The sequence below is a fragment of the Triticum aestivum genome, chromosome 3D (assembly GCF_018294505.1).
Source record: "Triticum aestivum cultivar Chinese Spring chromosome 3D, IWGSC CS RefSeq v2.1, whole genome shotgun sequence".
In the NCBI taxonomy this organism is placed as follows: domain Eukaryota; kingdom Viridiplantae; phylum Streptophyta; class Magnoliopsida; order Poales; family Poaceae; genus Triticum; species Triticum aestivum.
In genome coordinates this window covers 434,617,635-434,631,875 of record NC_057802.1, presented here as the reverse complement: position 1 = coordinate 434,631,875, position 14,241 = coordinate 434,617,635, and positions in this window count along the sequence as shown.

The window sequence follows — 14,241 nt, the reverse complement described above, 5'->3', positions numbered from 1 at the left end:
AGTGGATATCGTTATGTTCTTACTTCACAGATGATTTGAGTAGATGCTGAGTGTATTTACTTGATGAAACACTAGTCTGAATTATTGAAAGGTTCAAGTAATTTTAGAGTGAAGTTGAAGGTCGTCGTGACAAGAGGATAAAATGTCTGTGATATGATCATAGAGATGAGTATCTGAGATACGAGTTTGGCACACAATTGAGACATTGTGGAAAGTGTTTCACAATTAATACCGCCTGGAACACCATAGTGTGATGGTGTGTCCGAACATCATAACTGCACCCTATTGGATATGGTGCATACCATGATGTTTCTTATCAAATTACCACTATCGTTTATGGGTTAGGCATTAGAGACAACCGCATTCACTTTAAAAGGGGCACCACGCAAATCCGTTGAGACGACACCGTTTATAGAAACCTAAGTTGTCGTTTCTTAAAAGTTTGGGGCTGCGATGCTTATGTGAAAAAGTTTCAGGCTGATAAGCTCGAACCCAAAGCGGATAAATGCATCTTCATAGAATACCCAAAAACAGTTGGGTATACCTCCTATTTTAGATCTGGAAGCAAAAGTAATTGCTTCTAGAAACGAGTCCTTTCTCGAGGAAAAGTTTCTCTCGAAAGAATTGAGTGGGAGGATGGTGGAGACTTGATAAGGTTATTGAACCGTCGCTTCAACTAGTGTGTAGCAGGGCACAGGAAGTTGTTCCTGTGGCACCTACACCAATTGAAGTGGAAGCTTATGATAGTGATCATGAAACTTCGGATCAAGTCACTACCAAACCTCGTAGGACGACGATGATGCGCACTACTTCAGAGTAATGCGTGATCCTGTCTTGGAAGTCATGTTGCTAGACAACAATGAACCTACGAGCTATGGAGAAGCGATGGTGGGCCCATATTCCGACGAATGGCTCAAGGCCATGAAATCCGAGATAGAATCCATGTATCAGAACAAAGCATGGACTTTGGTGAACTTGCCCGATGATCGGCAAGCCATTGAGATAAATGGATCTTTAAGAAGAAGACGGACATGGACGGTAATGTTACCGTCTATGAAGCTTGACTTGTGGCAAAGAGTATTTTCACAAGTTCAAGGAGTTGACTACGATGAGTTTTTCTCATCCGTAGCGATGCTTAGGTCCGTCGGAATCATTTTAGCATTAGCTACATTTATGAAATCTGGCAGATGGATGTCAAAACAAGTTTCCTTACCAGTTTTCGTAAGGAAAGGTTGTATGTGATACAATCAGAAAGGTTTTGTCGATCCTAAGGATGCTAAAAGGTATGCTAGCTCCAGCGATCCTTCCATGGATTAGAGCAAGCATCTCGGAGTCAGAATATACGCTTTGATGGAGTGATCAAAGTTTTTGGGTTTATACAAAGTTTGTTAGAAACTTGTATTTACAATAAAGTGAGTGGGAGCGCTACAACATTTCTGATAAGTATATGTGAATGACATATTGCTGATCCGAAATGATGTAAATTTTTTGGAAAGCATAAAGGGTTGTTTGAAAGGAGTTTTTCAAAGGAAGACCTGGATAAAGCTGCTTACATATTGGGCATCAAGATCCATAGAGATAGATCAAGACGCCTGATGATACTTTCAAAAGACAGCACACCTTGACATGATTTTGAAAGAGTTCAAAATAGATCAGCAAAGAAGGAGTTCTTGGCTGTGTTACAAGGTGTGAGTATTGAGTGAGACTCAAGACCTGACCACAGTAGAAGATAGAGAAAGGACGAAGGTCGTCCCCTATGCTTTAGACGTAGGCTCTATAGTATGCTATGATGTGTACCGCACATGTAGTGTTCCTTTCCATGAGTTGGTCAAGAGGGTACAATGGTGATCCGGGAAAGGATCTCATGACAGCGGTCGAACTTATCCTTAGTACCTAGTGGATTAAGGAATTTTCTCGATTATGGAGGTGGAAAGGAGTTCGTCGTAAAGGGTTACGTCGATGCGAACTTTGACACTAATCCGGATGACTCTGAGTAGTAAACCGGATTCGTATAGTAGAGCAATTATTTGAAATGGCTCCAAATAGCGCGTGGTAGCATCGACAAGATGACATAGATATTCGTAAAGCACACGGTTCTGAAAGGTTCAGACCCGTTGACTAATAACCTCTCTCACAAGCATAACATGACCAAACCAGAACACATTGAGTGATAATCACATAGTGATGTGAACTAGATTGTTGACTCTAGTAAACTCTTTAGATGTTGGTCACATGGTGATGTGACCAGTGAGTGTTAATCACATGGTGATGTGAACTAGATTATTGACTCTAGTGCAAGTGGGAGACTGTTGGAAATATGCCCTAGAGGCAATAATAAATTGGTTATTATTATATTTCCTTATTCGTGATAATCGTTTATTATCCATGCTAGAATTGTATTGATAGGAAACTCAGATACATGTGTGGATACATAGACAACACCATGTCCCTAGTGAGCCTCTAGTTGACTAGCTCGTTGATCAATAGATGGTTACGGTTTCCTGACCATGGACATTGGATGTTGTTGATAACGGGATCACATCATTAGGAGAATGATGTGATGGACAAGACCCAATCCTAAGCATAGCATAAAAGATCGTGTAGTTTCGTTTGCTAGAGCTTTTCCAATGTCAAGTATATTTTCCTTAGACCATGAGATCGTGCAACTCCCGGATACCGTAGGAGTGCTTTGGGTGTGCCAAACATCACAACGTAACTGGGTGACTATAAAGGTGCACTACGGGTATCTCCGAAAGTGTCTGTTGGGTTGGCACGGATCGAGACTGGGATTTGTCACTCCGTGTGACGGAGAGGTATCTCTGGGCCCACTCGATAATGCATCATCATAATGAGCTCAATGTGACTAAGGCGTTAGTCACGGGATCATGCATTGCGGTACGAGTAAAGAGACTTGCCGGTAACGAGATTGAACAAGGTATTGGGATACCGACGATCGAATCTCGGGCAAGTAACATACCGTTTGACAAAGGGAATTGCATACGGGATTGACTGAATCCTCGACATCGTGGTTCATCCGATGAGATCATCGTGGAACATGTGGGAGCCAACATGGGTATCCAGATCCCGCTGTTGGTTATTGATCGGAGAGGCGTCTCGGTCATGTCTGCATCTCTCCCGAACCCGTAGGGTCTACACACTTAAGGTTCGGTGACGCTAGGGTTGTAGAGATATATGTATGCGGAAACCCGAAAGTTGTTCGGAGTCCCGGATGAGATCCCGGACGACACGAGAGGTTCCAGAATGGTCCGGAGGTGAAGAATTATATATAGGAAGTCAAGTTTCGGCTACCGGGAAAGTTTCGGGGGTTACCGGTATTGTACCGGGACCACCGGAAGGGTCCCGGGGGTCCACCGGGTGGGGCCACCTATCCCGGAGGGCCCCATGGGCTTAAAGTGGAAGGGAACCAGCCCCTAGTGGGCTGGGCGCCCCCCCATGGGCCTCCCCCCATGCGCCTAGGGTTGGGAACCCTAGGGTGGGGGGACTTCCCCCTTGCCTTGGGGGGCAAGGCAACCCCTTTCCACCCCTTGGCCGCCGCCCCCCAACCCTAGATGGGTTTTGGCCAGCCCCCCCTCCCAAGGGGGCCTATATAAAGGGGGGGGGGGGAGGGCAGCACCCGACAGCCTGGGGCGCCTCCCTCCTCCCCTGCAACACCTCTCTCTCTCTCTCGCAGAAGCTTGGCGAAGCCCTGCCGGAGACCCGCTACATCAACCACCACGCCGTCGTGCTGCTGGATCTCCATCAACCTCTCCTTCCCCCTTGCTGGATCAAGAAGGAGGAGATGTCGCTGCACCGTACGTGTGTTGAACGCGGAGGTGCCGTCCGTTCGGCACTAGGTCATCGGTGATTTGGATCACGGCGAGTACGACTCCGTCATCCACGTTCATTGGAACGCTTCCGCTCGCGATCTACAAGGGTATGTAGTTGCACTCCTTTCCCCTCATTGCTAGTAGACTCCATAGATGCATCTTGGTGAGCGTAGGAAAATTTTAAATTATGCTATGATTCCCAACACAAGCTACTCAATTGAGAGCCCCCCTTGATAGTACAGCTATCGATCCTATAACCCGGTCTCCAAACTACCACCATGAGACCGGAAAAATAGAAAACCTATCAAGGGCAAACCTTTGCCTTGCACATGATCCACTTGAGATAGGTGATGATGATCTTGTCCTCCTCAAGATGGACCACCTTTCTTGATTGCGTTGGGTCGATGAAGACTAGATGATTGCTCCCTCATACTCCACTATGGGTGAGCCACTCTTCGGCACATCTTCACAAGTCCATTGACACAACAACGGACGGCAAGCTTCAAGCACTTGATCTCTTCGTCATGCTCCACTTGAACTTGCACACGGCAATCTTGATGACGATCACCACTTGAGGTCATCCTCTCCATGGGTTGAGTGATATCTTCCTCTTGACCCAAGCCCATGAACACGTACCTAACCCCACATAGAACTCTCACATAGACCATGGGTTAGTACACAAAGCACAATGGACAATGCTTACCATACCATGGGATCACTTGATCCCTCTCGGTACATCTTCTATGCTTTGTGAGTTGATCAACTTGATTCACTCTTGACTTAGTCTTGATCAACCTTGAATCTTTCCAACTCTCTTCATTTTGATGATGTCTTGAAGGTAAACATGAATGATCACACAATCTTCTTCCTCAAGACATGCTTGCAATAATCTCAACACTCACATGACCAATCTTTGGATAATTCCTTCATAGCACCTTGGTCAACTCATAAACTCCTTGAAACCAACACATGGACTTCAAGAAAAGCCTACGGAAAAATCCTTCAAATATAACTCAAGACAACCATTAGTCCATAGAGATTGTCATTAATTACCAAAACCAAACATGGGGGCACCGCATGTTCTTTCAATCTCCCCCATTTTGGTAACTGATGACAATCACTTTCAAGAGAGTTTATATAAGGAGTTATGCATCACCATGCAATGCAACAACTAATAATGCATGCGTAAGAGATGCAAACGCTTGGGAACACAACCAAAGCAAGAAAAGATGACTCTCTAAACTTCTCCACAAAACTCTCTGAAACTTCTCCCCCATTGGCATCGATTGCCAAAATGGGAGAAAAGCTTAGAAGGCCAATATAAATTGTGTTTCTCCATAAATTGTGTATTTCTCCATAAGTGAGTGGAATGCAATACACATATCCAACGGTAAATACTTGGAGGAAGACAAACTATATTGAGGCTCAAAGCTTGCGAAAGAAAGATATGCCACAAAGACATACCAAAGAGAGAAACAAGCAATCAAGCAATCAAAATATACCAATTGAAGCAAGCTATCAAAAGATACCAATTGAACCAACTAGACCAAAGATCCTACGAGCCACAAGAATAAAGGATATATGATAAGAGCAAAGGAGTGATCTAAAGAAACTAGAGAATCTCCCCATGATTTGTGCACACATAAGAATTTTTGAATTAGGATACAAAGTGCACAAAATAGGATCATAGCTCCCCCAAAATCAATAGAAACTCACAACAAGTGTAAGTGAGCATATAGGAAACAAAGCCTAGCACTTGCAACAAACACATGGTTGAGCAGCATGTAAAAGACGCAACTTAAGAATAGGCTCAACCAAAATGATGTGTGTGAGTCATGGCAAAGCACTTGAGAAGAGTAAAATAAGGATGAGCATTAAGCATCAACATTGTCTTGGATAAATGAGATACACGGTGCATGACATTCCTCCCCACACACACCCAACTAGCAAATGGGTTCACAAGCTCACTAAAAAGAAAACAACAAAGCTTGCGACAACCCATGGTGAAGATAGAAGAAGAAAGCCTCATCAAGACGAGGGATACCAATTAAGATGGCAAAAGCATCATAAGGACAAGCATGAGGAAAATAATCTTCACCACACAAGAGTGCATCAAGATGCAACGAGATAAGACACGCACTCAAGGCAAAGGCTTTCATGGAGCCACCAAAGAAATAACATAAGAAAGACAAGGTGGACGTGAAAGAAAGGATATCGTCTAGATATGCAACTTCTCTCAAGTGTATAAGATTCTAGGTAGACGAAATCATGATGATATATATCTACAAAGAAGGATGTACACCCAAAATAGTTACCTTGGCGAAGGAATCCAGATTTCACAAGAGAACCAAGAACATCAAGAAACGCTTCAATTCCATCCGTCATCAAGTGTCGGAAGGGGACATAGAGATTTGCAAGATACATACGGATCTGAATGTTGCAGACCTGTTGACTAAGCCTCTCTCACGAGCAAAACATGATCAACACCAAGACTCCATGGGTGTTAGAATCATTACAATGTAATCTAGATTATTGACTCTAGTGCAAGTGGGAGACTGAAGGAAATATGCCCTAGAGGCAATAATAAAGTTGTTATTTATATTTACTTATATCATGATAAATGTTTATTATTCATGCTAGAATTGTATTAACTGGAAACTTAGTACATGTGTGAATACATAGACAAACAGAGTGTCACTAGTATGCCTCTACATTGACTAGCTCGTTAATCAAATATGGTTAAGTATCCTAGCCATAGAAATGTGTTGTCATTTAATGAACGGGATCACATCATTAGAGAATGATGTGATTGACTTGACCCATCCGTTAGCTTAGCACTATGATCGTTTAGTTTATTGCTATTGCTTTCTTCATGACTTATACATGTTCCTATGATTATGATATTATGCAACTCCCAAATACCGGAGGAACACTTAGTGTGCTATCAAGCGTCACGACGTAACTGGGTGATTATAAAGATGCTCTACAGGTGTCTCCGATGGTGTTTGTTGGGCCCTCTCGGTAATGCACATCACTATAAGCCTTGCAAGCAATGTGACTAATGAGTTAGTTGCGGGATGATGCATTACGGAACGAGTAAAGAGACTTGCCGGTAACGAGATTGAACTAGGTATTGAGATACCGACTATCGAATCTCAGGCAAGTAACATACCGATGACAAAGGGAACAACATATGTTGTTATGCGGTTTGACCGTTAAAGATCTTCGTAGAATATGTAGGAACCAATATGAGCATCCAGGTTCCGCTATTGGTTATTGACCGGAAGTGAGTCTCGGTCATGTCTACATAGTTCTCGAACCCGTAGGGTCCGCACGCTTAACGTTCGGTGACGATCAGTGTCGTGGTTTTGTCACGGCAGATGTCCTAGAGAAAGGACTTAGTCATGGAGCCATCGCTACGGGTTAACTTAAAGGGGTTAAAGCGGACAAGGGACGCAAGAGAGTTTTATACTAGTTCGGCCCCTTACGATGAAGGTAAAAGCCTACGTCTAGTTGTGATGGAATTGCTGGGGTTTCGATGACCAGGGAGCGAATACGCTTTGCCTGAGTCTCGAGTTGTTGTCCGTTGTTCTTGAACCGCCGCCGGGTCATCCCCTTATATACATGGGTTGACGCCCGTCGGTTTACAGAATCCCGAGGCCGGCTCATAATCGAGTCCGGCTCGGTCTCTGCTACTTCTATCTTACAACACAAGTTTACATATCAATGTCGGTTTACGTCTACAGGCCTTAAACCGGCTTTGGGCCCTAGGCCTCCATAAAGCGTCACCGTCTGTCTTCATGGACTTCAGATACAGATGAACTACTTATGGGGTTAACCCGGCCTCTCCTGGCCGGTTTACGCCCAGTAGTAATATCCCCAACATTAGGCCCCAGATTGATTTGAGCTGGTTCATGTCAATCTTCAATACTTAAGAAATTTTCTTCTTCAACATCTTCGCATGATCTTGTAAACCGCCGTGACATCATCTTCTAGGATCATGGTAAACCGCCGTGACGTCACCTATTATTTAAAACTGTGTACAATCCACCCTCATTAATGAGCCTCCGACAATCGAGGCGACAGCTCCGTCTCATATCCAAAATTTAGGCTCCTCGATTTTCGCACCCGACGCTTATCTTTCTGCCCTTATAAATAGGGTCAGGGGGGTCTTCCATTTTCCCCCTCATGCCTCTTCGCGTCGTCATCTTCCTCGCGCCGACCGATCCTCGAGCTCTGCCGCCGCCGTCATCCATCGTCTCTGCTTCGACAAAGGACGCTGCATCAACCTGATCGATTCAGAGAAAAGCGGTGATCCTCCACTGCTTCCTCCTGCACCAGTAAGCCCCTCTTCTTCTCGCCCTAGATCCGCCATTAGGGTTCGGTGTTCTTCATAGCTTGAAGTTGTTCTTCCTTTGGTAGCACCAATGGCAGGTTAGATCTGACTATTTTCAACGCCTTTTGTAGTTTAGACTCCTGCTTCCTTGTTAGAACATCTGCCTTGTATAAAACTCATCTCAACTTGGTGAACCTTTAACACGCTGGAAATTAGGTCAGAATATATTTTGTTTTTCCAACACGCGGTAGATCTGAAATTACCATGGCAAGATGTGAAACTTGTTTCTTCCTTCACTTATACACAAGGAGTACCAGATTGGGCGGTTTAACTTCATATACAAAATGATGACCCAGTAGATACCATTAGTCCCCTGTTGAACCGCCAATGCATTACACCATTTCCATTGTCAGGCTCCGGTTTACGAATAACCGAATCCGGTTTATCAATATGCTTGTATCCTTATACCTCTGTATAGTTGTCCACTATAAATCTTAAACCGGCAATAATCATGTTTCAGATTTCCATTGTCATGGCGAAGCAAGTCTATGAATGCAATTGGGCTCCCTCTCGAGTAACTGAAGAGCAGTTAAACAATCTTGTTAAAATGGGCGCTTTAGCCAAAAAAGATGTCATCCACTGGAGGGTCCCTGGCCCGGAAAGTCCTCCTACACCCAAGGACGGAGAGGTAGTCGTGTTTGCTGATCATCTCGGATGAGGTTTTAGCCCTCCCGGTTGAAAAAAATTCCAAGATGTACTAGCCAATTTTCAGCTGCGCCCTCAAGATATCGGTCCCAATTCCGTGACCAACATCTGCCACTTCCAAGTCTTCTGTGAGGTTTATCTGCAAGAGAAACCTACAGTCGAACTGTTTAGGAATTTCTTTCACTTAAACCGTCGCACAGAGTTCTCGGATGGACCCAATACGGAACTGGGCGGAATGGCGGTTCAGAAAAGGAAAGAAGTCACCTTCCCTCATCCCAAACTCCACAGTCACCCCAAAGAGTGGAACCAGACTTGGTTTTATTGCATGGATACATCTCCACCTGATGAAAACCCTGAAGGAAATATGCCCTAGAGGCAATAATAAAGTTATTATTTATTTCCTTATATCATGATAAATGTTCACTATTCATGCTAGAATTGTATTAACCGGAAACATAATACATGTGTGAATACATAGACAAACAGAGTGTCACTAGTATGCCTCTACTTGACTAGCACGTTAATCAAAGATGGTTATGTTTCCTAGCCATAGACATAAGTTGTCATTTGATTAACGAGATCACCTCATTAGGAGAATGACGTGATTGACTTGACCCAGTCCGTTAGCTTAGCACCCGATCGTTTAGTATGTTGCTATTGCTTTCTTCATGACTTATACATGTTCCTCTGACTATGAGATTATGCAACTCCCGTTTACCGGAGGAACACTTTGTGTGATACCAAACGTCACAACGTAAATGGGTGATTATAAAGGTGCTCTACAGGTGTCTCCAAAGGTACTTGTTGGGTTGGCGTATTTCGAGATTAGGATTTGTCACTCCGATTGTCGGAGAGGTATCTCTGGGCCCACTCGGTAATGCACATCACTATAAGCCTTGCAAGCATTGTGACTAATAAGTTAGTTGCGGGATGATGTGTTACGGAACGAGTAAAGAGACTTGCCGGTAACGAGATTGAACTAGGTATCGAGATACCGACGATCAAATCTCGGGCAAGTAACATACTGATGACAAAGGGAACAACGTATGTTGTTATGCGGTCGGACCGATAAAGATCTTCGTAGAATATGTGGGAGCCAATATGGGCATCCAGGTCCCGCTATTGGTTATTGACCGGAGACGTGTCTCGGTCATGTCTACATAGTTCTCGAACCCGTAGGGTCCGCACGCTTAAAGTTACGATGACAGTTTTATTATGAGTTTATGTATGTTGATGTACCGAAGGAGTTCGGAGTCCCGGATGAGATCGGGGACATGACGAGGAGTCTCGAAATGGTCGAGACGTAAAGATCGATATATTGGACGACTATATTCGGACTTCGGAAAGGTTCCGAGTGATTCGGGTATTTTTCGGAGTACCGGAGAGTTACGGGAATACGTATTGGGCCTTATTGGGCCATACGGGAAAGAAGAAAAAGGGCTGGCCGCACCCCTCCCCTTGGTCTGGTCCGAATTGGACTAGGGAAGGGGGGCGCCCCCTTCCTTCCTTCTCTTTTTCCCTTCCTCTTTTCCTATTCCATATAGGAGGTGGAATCCTACTAGGACTAGGGAGTCCTAGTAGGACTCCACACTTGGTGCGCCCCCTCCTAGGGCCGACCTCCTCCTCCCTTGCTCCTTTATATACAGGGGCAGGGGGGCACCCAGAGACACAATAATTGATCCTTGAGATCTCTTAGCCGTGTGCGGTGCCCCCCTCCACCATATTACACCTTGATAATACCGTTGCGGAGCTTAGGCGAAGCCCTGCGCCGGTGGAACATCATCATCGTCACCACGCCGTCGTGCTGACGAAACTCTCCCTCAACACTCGGCTGGATCGGAGTTCGAGGGACGTCATCGAGCTGAACTTGTGTAGAACTCGGAGGTGCCGTGCGTTCGGTACTTGATCGGTCGGATCGCGAAGACGTACGACTACATCAACCGCGTTGTGATAACGCTTCCGCTGTCGGTCTACGAGGGTACGTGGACAACACTCTCCCCTCTCGTTGCTATGCATCACCATGATCTTGCGTGTGCGTAGGATTTTTTTTGAAATTACTACGTTCCCCAACAGTGGCATCCGAGCCTGGTTTTATGCGTTGATGCTATGCACGAGTAGAACACAAGTGAGTTGTGGGCGATATAAGTCATACTGCTTTCCAGCATGTCATACTTTGGTTCAGCGGTATTGTGAGATGAAGCGGTCCGGACCGACATTACGCGTACGCTTACGCGAGACTGGTTTCACCATTTGGAGCACTCGTTGCTTAAAGGTGACTGGCGGGTGTCTGTCTCTCTCACTTTAGTTGAACTGAGTGTGGCTACGCCCGGTCCTTGCGAAGGTTAAAACAACACCAACTTGACAAACTATCATTGTGGTTTTGATGCGTAGGTAGGAACGGTTCTTGCTAAGCCCGTAGCAGCCACGTAAAACTTGCAACAACAAAGTAGAGGACGTCTAACTTGTTTTTGCAGGGCATGTTGTGATGTGATATGGTCAAGACATGATGTGATATAATGTGTTGTATGAGATGATCATGTTTTGTAACCGAGTTATCGGCAACTGGCAGGAGCCATATGGTTGTCGCTTTATTGTATGAGATGCAATCGCCATGTAATAGTTTTACTTTATCACTAAGCGGTAGCGATAGTCGTAAAAGCAAGTAGTTGGCGAGACGACAACGATACTACGATGGAGATCAAGGTGTCGTGCCGGTGACGATGGTGATCATGACGGTGCTTCGGAGATGGAGATCACAAGCACGGTGCTTCAGAGATGGAGATCACAAGCACAAGATGATGATGGCCATATCATATCATTTATATTGATTGCATGTGATGTTAATCCTTTATGCATCTTATCTTGCTTTGATTGACGGTAGCATTATAAGATGATCTCTCACTAAAATTTCAAGATAAAAGTGTTCTCCCTGAGTATGCACCGTTGCAAAAGTTCTTCGTGCTGAGACACCACGTGTTAATCGGGTGTGATAGGCTCTACGTTCAAATACAACGGGTGCAAAACAGTTGCACACGCGGAATACTCAGGTTAAACTTGACGAGCCTAGCATATACAGATATGGCCTCGGAACACAACTACCGAAAGGTCGAGCATGAATCATATAGTAGATATGATCAACATAGTGATGTTCACCATTGAAACTACTCCATCTCACGTGTTAATCTGACATGGTTTAGTTGCTTTGGATCACGTAATCACTTAGATGATTAGAGGGATGTCTATCTAAGTGGGAGTTCTTAAGTAATATGATTAATTGAACTTAAATTTATCATGAACTTAGTCCTGATAGTATTTTGCAAATTATGTTGTAGATCAATAGCTCGCGTTGTTGCTTCCCTGTGTTTATTTTTTGTTCCTAGAGAAAAATTATGTTGAAAGATGTTAGCAGCAAAGATGCGGATTGGATCCGTGATCTGAGGATTATCCTCATTGCTGCACAGAAAAATTATGTCCTTGATGCACCGCTAGGTGACAGACCTATTGCAGGAGCAGATGCAGACGTTATGAACGTTTGGCTAGCTCAATATGATGACTACTTGATAGTTTAGTGCACCATGCTTAACGGCTTAGAATCGGGACTTCAAATACGTTTTGAACGTCATGGACCATATGAGATGTTCCAGGAGTTGAAGTTAATATTTCAAGCAAATACCTGAGTTGAGAGATATGAAATCTCCAACAGGTTCTATAGCAAAAAGATGGAGGAGAATCGCTCAACTAGTGAGCATGTGCTCAGATTGTCTGGGTACTACAATCGCTTGAATCAAGTGGGAGTTTATCTTCCAGATAAAATAGTGATTGACAGAATTCTCTAGTCACCATCACCAAGTTAGTAGAACTTCGTGATGAACTATGGTATGCAAGGGATGACGAAAGTAATTCCCGAGCTCTTCGTGATGCTGAAATCGACGAAGGTAGAAATCAAGAAAAACATCAAGTGTTGATGGTTGACGAGTTCGCTAGTTTCAAGAAAAGGGCAAAAGGAAAAAGGGGAACTTCAAAAAGAACGGCAAGCAAGTTGTTGCTCAAGTGAAGAAGCCTAAGTCTGGTCCTAAGCCTGAGACTAAGTGCTTCTACTGCAAAGGGACTGGTCACTGGAAGCGGAACTACCCCAACTATTTGGTGGATAAGAAGGATGGCAAAGTGAACAAAGGTATATTTGATATACAGATTATTGATGTGTACTTTACTAGTGTTTATAGCAACCCCTCGGTAATTGATACTGGTTCAGTTGCTAAAGAGTAGAAACTCGAAAACGGGAGTTGCAGAATAAACTGTAACGCCCACGATGCGGCTATATCTCCCACGTGTCGAGGCACGACTTAGAGGCATAACCGCATTGTGGTTTTGTCGCAAGAAGGGTCATCTTCACACAATCCCATGTAATGAACAAGAATGGGATAAAGAGTTGGCTTACAATCGCCACTTCACACAATACATAAATAAAACATACATCATTCATAGATACACACATAGGTCCGACTACGGAACCAAAATAAAAGAAGACAACCCAACTGCTAGATCCCTGATCGTCCCAACTGGGCACCACTACTGATCAACATGAAAAGAAACAACACAATGAACAAGATCTTCATCGAGCTCCCACTTGAGCTCAGTAGCGTCACCTGCACTGGTCTCATCGGCACCTGCAACTATTTGAAGTACCTGTGAGTCACGAGGACTCAGCAATCTCACACCCGCGAGATCAAGACTATTTAAGCTTATAGGAAGGAAAAAAGGTAGTGAGGTGGAGCGGCAGCAAGCACTAAGCATATATGGTGGCTAACATACGCAAAGGAGAGCGAGAAGAGAAGCAACGGAACGGTCGTGAACTAGCAATGATCAAGAAGTGATCCTGAACTCCTACTTACGTCAAACATAACCCAGAAACCGTGTTCACTTCCCGGACTCCGCCGAGAAGAGACCATCACGGCTACACACGCGGTTGATGTATTTTAATTAAGTCAAGTGACAAGTTCTCTACAACCGGACATTAACAAATTCCCATCTGCCACATAACCGCGGGCAGGGCTTCCGAAAGATAATACCCTGCAGGGGTGTCCCAACTTAGCCCATTATAAGCTCTCACGGTCAACGAAGGATAAACCTTCTCCCGGAAAGACCCGATCAGTCTTGGAATCCCGGTCTACAAGACATTTCGACAATGGTAAAACAAGACCAGCAAAGCCGCCCGAATGTGCCGACAAATCCCGATAGGAGCTGCACATATCTCGTTCTCAGGGCACACCGGATAAGTCAAGCTACGAGTAAAACCAGACCTCAAGTTTCCCCGAGGTGGCCCCGCAGGCTGCTCGGTTCGGACCAACACTCGAAGGAGCACTGGCCCCGGGG